Genomic DNA, 10,123 nt, shown 5'->3' with positions numbered 1-10,123 from the left:
CACTATCTACCAAGAGTTTATCTGTATTTTTTGTAGCTGCCTATTTACCACCACAAACCAGTGCTGGTACTAAGACCTCATTCAACGAGCTGTATAAGGCCATAAGCAAACAAGAAAATGCTCATCCAGAAGCGGTGCTCCTAATGGCCGGGAATTTACTGTAGGCAAACTTAAATCCTTTTTACCTAATTTCTACCAGAAAGTCACATGTGCATCCAGAGAGGAAAAAAACTCTAGACCACCTTGACTCTACTTCACATAGAGACACGTACAAAGCTCTCCCTCGCCCTCCATTTGGCAAATCTGATCATAATTCTATCTTAAAAGTAGGAAGTACCAGTGACTCGCACAATACAGAAGTGGTCAGATGATGCTAATGCTATGCTACAGGACTGTTTTGCTAACACAGACTGGAATATGTTCCGGAATTCATAAAATGGTATTGAGGAATTTACCACCTCAGTCACCGTCTTCATCAATAATTGCATCGACCACTTGTCACGGCTCCTCCTCTGCAGTGCAGTGCCGTTCCTCCTGCAGGCAGAGGAGGGTCATTAGTGATTGGAGCTGGTGTGATTGGAGCCACCTGGGCTCAGGGTATTTAAAACCTGTTGGGGAAAGGGGGCAGTATTAGCACGGCCGGATAAAAAACGTACCCGATTTAATCTGGTTACTACTCCTGCCCAGACACTAGAATATGCATATCATTAGTAGATTTGGATAGAAAACACTCTAAAGTTTCTAAAACTGTTTGAATGGTGTCTGTGAGTATAACAGAACGCATATGGCAGTCAAAACCCTGAGACAAATCCTAACACGAAGTGGAAATCTGATGTGTGGAATCACTTCAAGCCTTTGCCATTGAAACACACAGTGAGTTAGGATTCATTTTTCCACTAAATGTAAACAGTCTTTACAAAGTGGTTTGAGTGTTCTGTAAAAACTGACCGAACGGGAAGGCTGTAAACTAGGTCACAGGGGGATGGCCATGTCTACTATGACGCGCATGCGTGTGGGGACCCTTTCTTTCTGAAACGTTTTATAAGACAATGCAATCGTCCGCCTTGAATATTATTGAAGTTCTGATTGAAAAAGGCCCTAAAGACTTATGCTATACAACGTTTGACATGTTTGAACGAACGTAAATATTTTTTTTTTGCTCTTTCGTGGCGACAAGTCCCGCGCGCTTCGGTACATTTTGAGTAGCCTACAGAACGCGCTAACAAGAAGGAGCTATTGGGACATAAATTATTAACTTTTTCGAACAAAACTACATTTCTTGTGGACCTGGGATTCATGGAAGAGCCTTCTGATGAAGATAATCAAGGGTAAGTGAATATTTACAATAGTATATTTGATTTTAGATGGTTCCAAGATGGCGCTAACCTGTATCGCCTAGCATAGCACCTCGTTTATTGCAAAGTGTGATTTCCCAGTAAAGTTATTTTGAAATCTGGCAATGCGGTTGCATTCACGAGATGTTAATCTATAATTCTTTGAATGACAATATTATAATTTACCAATGTTTTTGAATAGTAATTTTGTAAATTGTAGCGCTGATTCACCGGCAGCATTTGAGGGAAAATATATTCTGAATTTCACCGCCACTGTAAAATGCTGTTTTTGGATATAAATATGAACTTGATAGAACAAAAAATGCATGTATTGTCTAACATAATGTCCTAGGAGTGTCATCTGATGAAGATTGTCAAAGGTTAGTGCATCATTTTAGCTGGTTTTCTGCTTTTGGTGACGCCTGTCTTTGCATTGAAAATAGCTGTGTGTAATGTTTTGTCAATGTACTGTCCTAACATAATCTAACTTTATGCTTTCGCCGTAAAGCCTTTTTGAAATCGGACAACGTGGTTAGATTAAGGAGATGTTTATCTTTCAAAGGGTGTAAGATAGTTGATTGTTTGAGAAATTTAAATTATTCAATTTATTCTGTTTTGAGTTTCGCGCGATGTATCTTGTGAAACAATCCCGTTAACGGGATCCGAACGGGAAGGGGTATCCCCAACAGGTTAACAAACTGCTCCACTAACCTCTGTCTCGCTTGGCTTGCTCCCTCTCTCCCTGCTCCTCCAGGTATGATCCTGTTTTGTTTGTTCCTTTGTTGGTTTATTTAGTTTCCACACACATATTCACACATCCATGCACCCTACATACACCCTACATTATGACATTTCCACACCTCATTCCTTTTTCTTTGTTTAGAATTAATAGTTTTGTTTTATAATAAAGAACTTTTTGAATTGGCCTATACCGGTTGTTGATGTCCTCTCATTTTTGCCACAGGCTATGAGCCGGCTATGAGCCCCACAGTGACCATACGTACATATCCCAACCAGAAGCAATGGATTACAGGCAACATCCGCATCGAGCTAAAGGCTAGAGCTGCCGCTTTCAAGGAGCAGGGCACTAATCTGGACGGCTGTAAGAAATTCTCCTATGCCCTCAGACGAACAGGCAAAGCGTCAATACAGGACTGAGATTGAATCCTACTACACCTGCTCTGACGCTCGTTGCATGTGGCAGGGCTTGCAAACTATTACAGACTAGAAAGGGAGCTGCCCAGTGACGAGAGCCTACCAGTTGAGCTTAAAGCCTTTTATGCTCGCTTCGAGTCAAGCAACACTGAACCATGCATGAGAGCACCAGCTGTTCCTGACGACTGTGTGATCACTCTCCCTAGCCGATATGAGCAACACCTTTTAAACAGGTCAACATTCACAAGGCCGTGGCACCAGACGGATTACCAGGACGTGTACTCAGAGCATGTCTGGACAAACTGGCAAGTGTCTTCACTGACATTTTCAACCTCTCCCTGACTGAGTCTGTAATACCTACATGTTTCAAGCTGACCACCATCCCTGTGCCCAACAAAACGAAAGTAACCTGCCTAAATGACTACCGCCCCGTAGCACTCACATCGGTAGCCATTAAGTGCTTTGAAAGGCTGGTTGTGGCTCACATCAACAGCATCCTCCTGGATACCCAAGACCCACTCCAATTTGCATACCGCCCAAACAGATCCACAGATGATGCAATCTCTATTGCACTCCACACTGCCCTTTCCCACCTGGACAAAAGGAACACTTATGTGAGAATGCTATTCATTGACTACAGCTCAGCGTTCAACACCATAGTACCCTCAAAGCTCATCACTAAGCTAAGGATCCTGGGACTAAACACCTTCTGTAACTGGATCATGGATTTCCTGATGGGCCGCCCCCAGGTGGTGAGGGTAGGTAGCAACACAGGGGTGTGTGCTCAGTCCCCTCCTGTACTCCCTGTTCACCCATGACTGCATAGCCAGGCATGACTCCAACAGACGACCACAGTGGTAGGCCTGAACAACGACGAGACAGCCTATAGGGAGGAGGTCAGAGACCTGGCCTGGTGGTGCCATTCTCTTCGACGGGGCTGTAGTGGAGCAGGTTGAGAGCTTCAAGTTCCTTGGTTTCCACATCACCAACAAACTAGAATGGCCCAAACACATCAAGACAGTCGTGAGGACGGCACGACAAAGCCTATTCCCCCTCAGGAAACTAAAGATTTGACATGGGTCCTGAGATCCTCAAAACGTTCTACAGCTGCAACATCGAGAGCATCCTGACTGGCTGCATCACTGCCTGGTATGGCAATTGCTTGGCCTCCGACTGCAAGGCACTACAGAGGGTAGTGCGTACGGCCCAGTACATCACTGGGGCTAAGCTGCCTGCCATCCAGGACCTCTACACCAGGCGGTGTCAGATGAAGGCCCTAAAAATTGTCAGACACCAGCCACCCCAGTCATAGACTGTTCTCTCTGCTACTGCATAGCAAGCGGTACCGGAGTGCCAAGTCTAGGACAAAAAGGCTTCTCAACAGTTTTTACCCCCAAGCCATAAGACTCCTGAACCGGTAATCAAATGGCTACCAGGACTATCTGCAATGTGTTCCCCCCCCAAACCCCCCCAAACCCCTCTTTTACGCTGCTGCTACTCTCTGTTTATCATATATGTGTAGTCACTTTAACTATACATTCATGTACATACTACCTCAATCAGGCCGACTATCCGGTGTCTGTATGTAGCCTCGCTACTGTATATAGCCTCGCTACTGTTTTTCAGTCTTTTTATTTTATTGTTTTATTTCTTTACCAAATACCTTTTTTGCACTATTGGTTAGAGTCTGTAAGTAAGCATTTCACTGTAAGTATTGTTGTATTCGGCGCACGTGACAAATAAACTTTTTGATTTGAGTAAACATGAGAGGACATAATGTCCGGAGACACGGCTACCTCAAGCACATGGAGCTCCTCAAGGATGCCTAGTGATGATTCAAGTGCTCTTTCTGAAGATGACACAAGTAGGAAAGAGACATCAGTGAGCATTTGAGGTGGCGTCAGCAGTAGAAGTGCATCAGTCAGCGGCTCTGGATGCATCAGATCTACTAAAAAGAGCACGAGTAACCAGAGAGAGGAAGAGCACAGAAACGGCCCAACAGCTGAGCTCACTGATGCAGTCCTGAGACCCAGTGAAGGCACCTTGAGAACTCGAACTGTAAGAGTCAATGAGTCAAGTGATCGTTGAGCCTGAAAAAAGAGCATCTTGCTGCCCTGATAACGTTTTTATTGTTTTTAATTTAATCTTTATTTAACTAGGCAAGTCAGTTAAGAACAAATTCTTATTTACAATGACGGGCTACACCGGCCAAACCCGGACGACGCTGGGCCAATTGTGTGTTGCCCTATGGGACTCCCAATCACGGCATTGAAAATAAGAATTTGTTCTTAACTGACTTGCCTAGTTAAATAAAGGTAAAATAAAATTGCCTTTTCCTTTTCAATTAGGATAAAACATTTTGATTGCACTTCGTCTCACGTTGGTTGAGTGCACACCACTTCTTTCAATGATCAATATTTATTTACAGACAGTGTAGGAAACTACGCTCTGATCATATTCAAGTTAACTGCCACGTGATTCTCCGCCCATATAGGCAGCCTACTCTATTTCAATGAGACCACACATACTTGGCGCACTTGAACTTTCATGCCCAGGTAAAATGCAGACTGCGCTGCAATGATCTCTGTTGGGACCCGCAGCCCTCTAATGCAGTCAGTACACAACACTATGCTCATCATGTATTAGCAGGATCAGATGATGACAGGGGTCCCAGCAGGATAAGACACCCAGGGGAAGACCAGTCTACGGGGGTCAGGTGAATTTTGCTGTATATTAACTATCAGTGAATGATACAAAGTTCCATCTTGAATTGATGGGTAGCTACAGGAAAGCAGTTTAAGCTTAAAGCTACAGTCTGGGATCTGGGAATAATCGTAACTTCAATTATTTAACAACTGATTCTATTATTGGATAATATGATGTATAAATGTACACCAAGGTAATTGTCATGCCTCATCTTAGGTGGATCAGATGATGACGGTTTAAGCAGGGTCAGGCAGCCAGGGAAGACCAGTCTGACGGCGCTGAGGTGAATTTTTGCAGATACAACACATTATTCTCTCTGTGAAGAAAATGTTAGACATGCCAGAAGCTATTTTAATGCAAACCTCCAAAGTTGATTTCCAAACTGAATCAAGGCTTTTCCCAATGACACAAAACATGTAAAAACAAATGTGAGGAAGACCTGGTATAAGCTGTTTGAATGACCAGTCATGTTCGTATAATCTCAGGCATAAATTACTGCAGTTTAAGGCCATCCATAGAAAGTACTATATGCCAGTGAAACTGAATTACATGCACTCCGAAATGTCATTCCTCTGCTGAAGGTGTAAACACAAAAGGGGAACCATTTGCATATGTTATGGTCTTGTGAAGGCTGGCTGAATTCTTTCAAAGAGTATGTTCTTTTATCTCTGGATGTCTATAGATTCTCCCTGTTTTTGTTTGCTTGGAAATGTTGATACTGGAGACTTATCTGAAGAAACTGTTTAACCAAGCATTTATAGCAGCTAAGAAACATGCCCATTAATTGGAAGGTTGGTTATGTATCACTAGCTTTGATTTATTACCAGATTTAATATATACTGGGCAACTTTCATAAGGTCTGGATGCCTAATATGGAATACATTATGACTGAAGGAGTCTGTATTGAAAACATGCCTACTTCAGGGGAGATACCTATTTAAGCAATCCCTAGCTGCTGGGCTGCTCAGTACGTGCCCTGTGGGTTGTCTCACTGGCAAATGAACTGAATCCCAAAAAACATTTCCACTGCATTTCAGCCCTGCCACAAAAGGACCAGCTGACATCATGTCAGTGATTCTCTCGTTAACACAGGCGTGAGTGTTGACGAGGACAAGGCTGGAGATCACTCTGTCATGCTGATTGAGTTTGAATAACAGACTGGAAGCTTCAAAAGGATGGCGGTGCTTGGAATCATTGTTCTTCCTCTGTCAATCATAGTTACCTGCAAGGAAACACGTGCTGTCATCATTGCTTTGCACAAAAAGGGCTTCACAGGCAAGGATATTGCTGCCAGTAAGATTGCACCTAAATCAACCATTTATCGGATCATCAAGAACTTCAAGGAGAGCGGTTCAATTGTTGTGAAGAAGGCTTCAGGGCGCCCAAGAAAGTCCAGCAAGCGCCAGGACCGTCTCCTAAAGTTGATTCAGCTGCGGGATCGGTGCACCCCCAGTACAGAGCTTTTTCAGGATGGCAGCAGGCAGGTGTGAGTGCATCTGCACGCACAGTGAGGCGAAGATTTTTGGAGGACGGCCTGGTGTCAAGAAGGGCAGCAAAGAAGCCACTTCTCTCCAGGAAAAACATCAGGGACAGACTGGTATTCTGCAAAAGGTACAGGGATTGGACTGCTGTGGACGGGAGTAAAGTCATTTTCTCTGAATCCCCTTTCTGATTGTTTGGGGCATCCGGAAAAAAGCTTGTCCAGAGAAGACGAGGTGAGCACTACCATCAGTCCTGTGTCATGCCAACAGTAAAGCATCTTGAGACCATTCATGTGTGGGGTTGCTTCTCAGCCAACGGAGTGGGCTCACTCACACTTTTGCCTAAGAACACAGCCATGAATAAAGAATGGTACCAACACATCCTCCGAGAGCAACTTCTCCCAACCATCCAGGAACAGTTTGGTGACGAACAAAACCTTTTCCAGCATGATGGAGCACCTTGACATAAGGCAAAAGTGATAACTAAGTGGCTTGGGGAACAAAACATTGATATTTTGGGTCCATGGCCAGGAAACTCCCCAGACCTTAATCCCATTGAGAACTTGTTGTCAATCCTCGAGGCGGGTGGACAAACAAAAACCCACAAATTCTGACAAACTCCAAGCATTGATTTATGCAAGAATTGGCTGCCATCAGTCAGGATGTGCCTCAGAAGTTATTGACAGCATGCCAGGGCGGATTGCAGAGGTCTTGAAAAAGAAGGGTCAACACTGCAAATATTGACTTTGCATCAACTTCATGTAATTGTGAATAAAAGCCATTGACACTTATGAAAGGCTTGTAATTATACTTCAGTATTCCATAGTAACATCTGACAAAAATATCTAAAGACACTGAGGCAGCAGACTTTGTGAAAATTAATATTTGTCATTCTCCAAACTTTTGGCCACGACTGTACTATTAGTCCGATGAGATTAATTATATTGAGGATTTGCTGTTTATGTGTGTTAATGTACATTTGAGGTGTATGTGTTTTTTTGTTTCCAAAACCTTCCCTTGGTAAAAAATGTTTTTAAGGTGTGAACTGGGAAGGAACTTGTGTTGCGGCGAGAGTAGAGTTTTTGACTAGACTGGTGGGGGTCGGGCGTGCAGGTGGCTCGGGCTGGCTGGTCCCCTGCCGATTTTGTTCGTTTGCCCACTGACAAAGAAAGGTTCAGTCTATAATTTTAATGGTAGGTTTATTTGAACAGTGAGAGACAGAATAACAACACAAATATCCAGAAAAACGCAAAAATGAATTAATGCATTTTAATGAGGGAAATAAGTATTTGACCCCCTCTCAATCAGAAAGATTTCTGGCTCCCAGGTGTCTTTTATACAGGTAACGAGCTGAGATTAGGAGCACACTCTTAAAGGGAGTGCTCCTAACCGCAGCTTGTTACCTGTACAAAAGACACCTGTCCACAGAAGCAATCAATCAATCAGATTCCAAACTCTCCACCATGGCCAAGACCAAAGAGCTCTCCAAGGATGTCAGGGACAAGATTGTAGACCTACACAAGGCTGGAATGGGCTACAAAACCATCGCCAAGCAGCTTGGTGAGAAGGTGACAACATTTGGTGCGATTATTCGCAAATGGAAGAAACACAAAAGAACTGTCAATATCCCTCAGCCTGGGGCTCCATGCAAGGTCTCACCTCGTGGAGTTGCAATGATCATGAGAACGGTGAGGAATCAGCCCAGAACTACACGGGAGGATCTTGTCAATGATCTCAAGGCAGCTGGGACCATAGTCACCAAGAAAACAATTGGTAACACACTACGCCGTGAAGGACTGAAATCCTGCAGCGCCCGCAAGGTCCCCCTGCTCAAGAATACATATACATCTCCGTCTGAAGTTTGCCAATGAACATCTGAATGATTCAGAGGACAACTGGGTGAAAGTGTTGTGGTCAGATGAGATCAAAATGAAGCTCTTTGACATCAACTCAACTCACCGTGTTTGGAGGAGGAGGAATGCTGCCTATGACCCCAAGAAGACCATCTCCACCGTCAAACATGGAGGTGGAAACATTATGCTTTGGGGATGTTTTTCTGCTAAGGGGACAGGACAACTTCACCGCATCAAAGGGATGATGGACGGGGCCATGTACCGTCAAATCTTGGGTGAGAACCTTCTTCCCTCAGCCAGGGCATTGAAAATGGGTCGTGGATGGGTATTCCAGCATGACAATGACCCAAAACACACGGCCAAGGCAACAAAGGAGTGGCTCAAGAAGAAGCACATTAAGGTCCTGGAGTGGCCTAGCCAGTCTCCAGACCTTAATCCCATAGAAAATCTGTGGAGGGAGCTGAAGGTTCGAATTGCCAAATGTCAGCCTCGAAACCTTAATGACTTGGAGAAGATCTGCAAAGAGGAGTGGGACAAAATCCCTCCTGAGATGTGTGCAAACCTGGTGGCCAACTTCAAGAAACATCTGACCTCTGTGATTGCCAACAAGGGTTTTGCCACCAAGTACTAAGTCATGTTTTGCAGAGGGGTCAAATACTTATTTCCCTCATTAAAATGCAAATCATTTTATAACATTTTTCACATGCATTTTTCTGGATTTTTTTGTTGTTATTCTGTCTCTCACTGTTCAAATAAACCTACTATTAAAATTATAGACTGATCATTTCTTTGTAAGTGGGCAAACGTACAAAATCAGCAGGGGATCAAATACTTTTTTCTCCCACTGTAGAAGATGTCTTTATTAAAGTCAATCAAAAGTCTTTGTAGTTTTTCAAGAGTTGTTCATTTGTTAGTCTGTTGGTTTAAGGTGCAACAATATTTATTATTGAATTACCTTTGATCTAGTTTAGTCTGATTAATCACATTAAACATATTTAATAATGATCTCTTACCTAGCTTGATGACTGTGGGCTTTTTGTTCTAAATAGAGACGGCATATTGGATATAGAAAATAGCTTTAGATGTCCAAAACAATTCTGGGGGAGGACCACCAGACCCCCTGCCAGGTTATGTCCCCCCCACTTCTAAAACCAAAGTGGTGCCCCTGGTGTACAGTAAGTGTATATTTTTGCATTTGTGAAATTATTTTGACGTGATAGTATAGGGCTTTATATTTCTAGAACCATATTGCAATTGAGAAATCAATTCATGTTCAGATGGAGTAATTGGCTGTTTTGGCTGCCAGTCTACCTCTGAAAATAACCATGGACCTTAAAATTAAGGATACCTCTTGGGCTAAGTGGTTCCCAACCTTTATCGGTTACTGTACCACTGTCGGGTAAATACATTTTGGTCCCTCATGTGCATTTTACCAGTAGACTTAAGATCTCATGAGACTTCTCAATTACCCACTGTGGCTAGGCCAAGTACCCTTGGTTGAGAACTAGGCTGGAAACAACTGCATTAGTACATATACTCTAGCTAGCCTAAAGAAACCGCTCTACGTTAAAACTATAACCACAAATTCAACAGA

Source organism: Salmo salar, chromosome ssa20 (assembly GCF_905237065.1).
Source record: "Salmo salar chromosome ssa20, Ssal_v3.1, whole genome shotgun sequence".
Classification (NCBI taxonomy): domain Eukaryota; kingdom Metazoa; phylum Chordata; class Actinopteri; order Salmoniformes; family Salmonidae; genus Salmo; species Salmo salar.
Note: the sequence above shows the minus strand (reverse complement) of the source record.